The following is a 5,690-nucleotide window of genomic DNA, read 5'->3' on the forward strand; positions in this document are numbered from 1 at the left end:
TACAAAAGATAGATTTTAGTTTAGATAACTTGATACTTTAGTAAAAACTGCTTCTTTGGTGTCCTATAATCAGAACTGGGAGAAAACCAGAGAGAGAAAGCAAAGAGATCAAAACTGGCTGCCTTTGTTGTGGCCTCAAAACAGACCCTAAGTTTGATTTTCTGGGCTCCAAGAAGAGCTCAATGACAATGAGGTTCATTTGCTGATGAGGCTCACCTGCTGCTGCTGTCAGAAGCTAGGCCAGCATAAGAGGGCCTACCTCAAGGGGCCCACAAGCCAGGCCCTGACTGCCAAGGCAGCCACTAGAAGTGAGACTGCACTCTGAGGTGGAGGCCCCAGAGCTCAGACTCAGCTTCCCAGGTGGTCCATTAGGACTAAAGGGCCCTGGGCCTGCCTCCTCCCTCAAGCAGGACTGTTATCTATGCCTGTCATGTCCACAGAGGAATCCTAAGTAATCATGACTGAAAGAAACCCAGACAATTGCTGGACATTGGCACAGGTCTCTTTGCCCTTTTCCATCCCTGACTTTCCTTCCAGTCATTGTACCTCAATAGAAACAGACTTTAGAAGACATCTTGCTTTAGATGTAACTGAGATATGGCACTATATTCCAGCTGCTAACTAATCAAAATTATGCTAAGACTAGTTATGACAAACGTAATATACTGTTGTTCATGTATAAGACTTAAAAAGTATTTTACTAATTAAAACAGATCCCCAAAGACATATAAAATCTTGTCAGTGTAAAAAAATAAAAATAAAAAAGTTTTTAAAAGGTTCTAATGACACTGATGACACAGTGTCCAATATCTTTGGGCCTATAGATAGAGCCAGGTCTTGTATTTGTGACATAAAACTCAGAGACACAATGTTAAAAGGAAAAATCCCTCAGCAGTGTCCCTTGCTTGTCACTGGGGCCATATCCAAAACACTGAATGGCACATTGGTTTAATCTGACTAAATACTGTGTATTTTATGAGAGGTATATAAATTCACCTGGTTGATTTCTGATGCAACTCAGGTATTTCATGCTGATAGTTAATACAAGGGTGACCTTTCAGATTATACTTCTCAAAGGTAATGTTGCCTAATGTATTATAATGTGTTGTGTGTTCTAACCGGTAAAAATTATTAGACATTTAAAAAATGTTATGATTTTAGTCAATATTTATGGGTGTTTTTCAATTAAAAGGTAAAAGTGTTTCCCTATACTCTTGCTCCAGGTATGTTTTGAGCTCAAAAACATACAAGTAAAAAAAATAATAATAACTTGTTGATGTTTTCTTACAAGGTGTAACTAGGAAAATACGCCATACTGAACTTAAATTACTTAAAAGCACTGACAGTAAAAGTAAGGTAGTAATCTGGTTTTCATAAGTTCTCAAAATTTAGAGATAATTATAGCTAAAACTATAGAGACTTATTGCAAATTGTCAGACTCCATGAATAAAGGGATCTAAAAGCCAGTGAGTTACAATTGCTATTCCTCAAAAGTTTTATAAATTTACCTGTCAGCATAAATATTTATGCTTTGATTATATATGTTCTAACCTCAGAAAAATTTGTTCTTTCCTAGAAGATACAAAAATCTAGGCAATCATGTAGGTAAAATATGCTAGATTAAGATTCCTTTTACTGGCACCCACCGCCGACCCCCTTGGGGCTGCCGGGCCGCCGCAGCCACCACCCGCCCGGCCGAGACCGCGGTGCAAACCTGTGGCTCCGGGTCGGCGGTGACTGTCTCTTAGAATGCAACGCGGCCCCCTTTGCGTGTATTCCTCCATACCTTCCTGCCCCGCACCCCCAAGGCCTAGTCCCTCTTTCCGAAAACGTGGATACGAAGTAGAGAACCCAGCTGACGGGCACGGGATGCAAAGTGCCTCAAGATGTCCTGCAGAAACTATTGGAATCCTTACAAGAGAACCACGTCCAAGAAGATGAGCAGTTTCTGGGAGCCGCTACGCCAAGACTTGGCATTGGAATGGATACTTGCGTCATTCCTTTGAGGCACGGTGGTCTTTCCTTGGTTCAAACTACAGGTTACATTTATCCTATTGTAGACGACCCTCACATGATGGGTAGGATAGCATGTGCCAATGTCCTCAGTGACCTGTATGCAATGGGGGTTACAGAATGTGACAATATGCTGATGCTCCTGGGAGTCAGTAATAAAATGACTGACAGGGAAAGGGATAAAGTGATGCCCCTAATTATACAGGGTTTTAAAGATGCAGCAAAGGAAGCCGGAACATCTGTAACAGGTGGCCAAACAGTATTAAACCCCTGGATTGTCCAGGGTGGAGTCGCTACAACAGTCTACCAACCCAATGAATTTCTCATGCCAGATAATGCAGTACCTGGAGATGTGCTTGTGTTAACAAAACCCCTCGGTACACAAGTGGCTGTTGCTGTACACCAATGGCTAGATATTCCTGAGAAATGGAATAAAATTAAGCTAGTTATCACCCAAGAAGACGTCGAGTTGGCATACCAAGAAGCCATGATGAACATGGCGCGGCTCAGCAGAACAGCTGCAGGACTTATGCACACATTCAACGCCCATGCGGCCACTGACATCACGGGTTTCGGGATTTTGGGCCACGCACAGAACCTGGCCAAGCAACAGAGGAACAAGGTATCATTTGTGATTCACAACCTTCCTGTGCTAGCAAAGATGGCTGCTGTGAGCAAGGCCTGTGGAAATATGTTTGGCCTCATGCATGGGACCTGCCCGGAGACATCAGGAGGCCTGCTAATCTGTTTACCACGTGAGCAAGCTGTTCGGTTCTGTGCAGAGATAAAGTCCCCCAAATATGGCGAAGGTCACCAAGCATGGATTATTGGGATTGTAGAGAAGGGCAACCGTACAGCCAGAATCATAGACAAACCCCAGATCATTGAAGTCGCACCACAAGTGGCCACTCAAAATGTGAATCCCACACCTGGTGCTACCTCTTAATCTAAATAGAGATAGCCATTTGGTTTTGTTTTAAATAGATATATTTCCTTTACCATAACTTCTATTAAAGACTACAGTATAAGCAGCAAAAAAAAAAAAAAAAGATTCCTTTTACTGGGATCCACCAGGTGTTGTCTATAGAGACACATATGAAGGCCTTAACTAACTGTCCACCTCATACAGCCCAGGTGAGCTGAGCCTTCTTGAGGTTTCCTGCCCTATGACAAGAGAAATTGCTTTCACGTTCCTTGAGCAGGGCTGCCTGCAGAAGGCCTTAAAACCAAAAAGTTAAATCTTGCTCAGTGGGTCCCAGATATCTGACACAAGCTACAGCAGTTAGAAAGATTTGCAGGAATGAATTTGTCTCATTTGTTGGATGTTTGCCTCTCAGCCCAAGGGAGCCCATGTTAACTGCCAATATCATGAAAAAGCCTGTTAAACTTCTAATGGATGCTCATACAGATGTGTCAGCAGTTACCAGACAGTGGCCCCACTTGCCAACCAGAGAGCACTCGGCATTTTCCCTAGGTCTGACAATTCATGTGCTTCCTGTAACAGAAGAGTTAGTGAGACACAGAAGGTCAGTTTATTTGAGACAGTACCCAATGGCCATGGAAGATAAAGGCATTAAACCCCACATTTAAGAGCTCTAAGTACAAAAAGTTCTAACTAGTCTTTATAATTACAAACTTTAAAAAAGATGTACATTCCAGATCCTTCTAATGTCTCATTGGCTGTCCAAGATATTCGACATCAAATCAATGGTATGTGAGATGCTATGGTCTCCTGCACCTTATCTTTTTTTTTTTTTTCGGAACCAGGAATTGAACTCAGGCCCTTGAGCTTGCCAGGGAAGCGCTTATTCCGCTGAGCCATCTCCCCAGCCCCTCTTTATCATCTTTATGGAAAGTCATTACTATCTCCTTGGTAAAAATCATTTTTTACTGTATTCATAATTATCCTGTTGATGTGATTATTTGGCTCATGTATGTTTAATCATTTCTTTGGCATTGTTTCCTCCAGACTTAAAGCTGTTCCAACTACCCAAGATAAAAATGCCTGCTGTCTATTGAGGGCCTTTAGGTAGAACCTCTGCAAAGTATCTCTGACTGCCAGTTCACAACTATGACCCCTTTCAACCTGAAAAAATCCAGAGTGGTCATCATCCATGATTCCCTCACAGCAGTACGGGTTACTTCTTCAGAGGGAGGAATGTCGTAGGCACCTGAATTAGATAGAAATATTATAGGCAGTCAGACAGGGCCAGGCCCTCAAGGAGACAATATGGAAGACAAGGTGACTTTGCAACTTTTGGAAAAGACAGACCCCTGCTGTGGGGACCTCAAGACAAAAGAGTAAACAAATGCAGCCACATACTTCCCTAGGAATGGGCATCAATGATTGATATTCTAAATAATTACCTTGAAAGATTCATAAAGTCACTAACCCAACCACCAACAGGAAGAGACCCTGTTCTGTATGTGACTTGCTTCCCCATTTGATTCTGATTTAATTAATTTTAGCTGAGCGATGATGCTTGTAATCTATTGGTTGACCATAGTTTTGTCCCACCTCATGCCCACCTAAGTGAGTTCCCATGTTCTCCACCACCTTAGGCCCACCTCACCACATGGTTTTATTCTATAAAAGTCCCTGGAAGAGATAGCTTCCTGGGAACCACCTGCTTGGGGCCACCCTCCTGTCCCTCTCTGAAACAGGAACTTTCTTTCCCCTCAATAAATATATTCTGCTCATTAAAAAAAAAGAGGGGCTGGGGAGATGGCTCAGTAGAATAAGCACTTCCCTCACAAGTGCAGGGACTTGAGTTCAATCCCCAGTTCCACCAAAAAAGAAAAGAATTTTGGTTGTAAACCATTTTCAATCACCATATTATGTGAGTCACAGGTCAGGAAACTAGTGAGAAGGCTCAGGATTCACGGAATACTGTATAAAAAACAGCTTCCTCCTAAAAGTGTAATTGGGATAAACCTAGCTAGAAGTATATTTCTAGCTCTGGAAAGCTCTGGAGTTGTCAACCAAGGTTAGCAGCATTGTAGAACTATCATAAAGAAAATTATTAAGTCTTTCTGTGCTTAATTCTCTACTCAATAACTATATGAGCTGAGCACCAGGGGTGCACTGAGTAATTCACAGATGCCATCTGCCCTCCTGGAGATTATAGTCACGCAGCAGAGCCAGGCTTTGAGTGAGTAAACTAGTAATTTACAACACCCTTCAAGTTGTAATGAGTGCCTGCCCAATAACAGAAACCCAATAAACATGAGTGTGCCATTTCTGCAGAAAGGAAAATCAGAATTAATTTATCAATTAATGCCATCTTGAAATATAATGGACTGTGTTACAAAGGTAGTGAGTTTCCTATTACTTATGTGCTCAATTAAAAATTTTAATATTCACAGACCATTGATAATGTAGAAAAGACTTGTACATTTGACGAAAAACTAAAACAAACCTTCTATGGTTTTCAGCCATAGCCCTCTTACTCTTCTATGATTTCTCCATTCCTCTTAGTATGTGATCAACCTTATTCTGTACCTAGCATTACAAAACCAATGAATAAAATAAAATATACTATTTTTAAAATACACTAGAATGGATTAGTATTCAATTTGGTCATTTGGCCAAGCACTTATTTACTGTATTAATCCTTATATGGTCATTTAAAAATCTGATTAGACTCTAAGAATATTTGTTGATAAATTCAGTACGA

General features: G+C 41.3%; 1 pseudogene; it reads left to right on the forward strand.

Annotated features, from left to right (window-relative positions):
* The first annotated feature begins 1,943 nt into the window (after positions 1 to 1,943).
* Positions 1,944 to 3,007, forward strand: LOC101579461 (annotated as a pseudogene).
* The last annotated feature ends 2,683 nt before the right edge of the window (positions 3,008 to 5,690 follow it).

This window comes from Octodon degus, unplaced genomic scaffold (assembly GCF_000260255.1).
Source record: "Octodon degus isolate 3935 unplaced genomic scaffold, OctDeg1.0 scaffold00075, whole genome shotgun sequence".
Lineage (NCBI taxonomy): Eukaryota > Metazoa > Chordata > Mammalia > Rodentia > Octodontidae > Octodon > Octodon degus.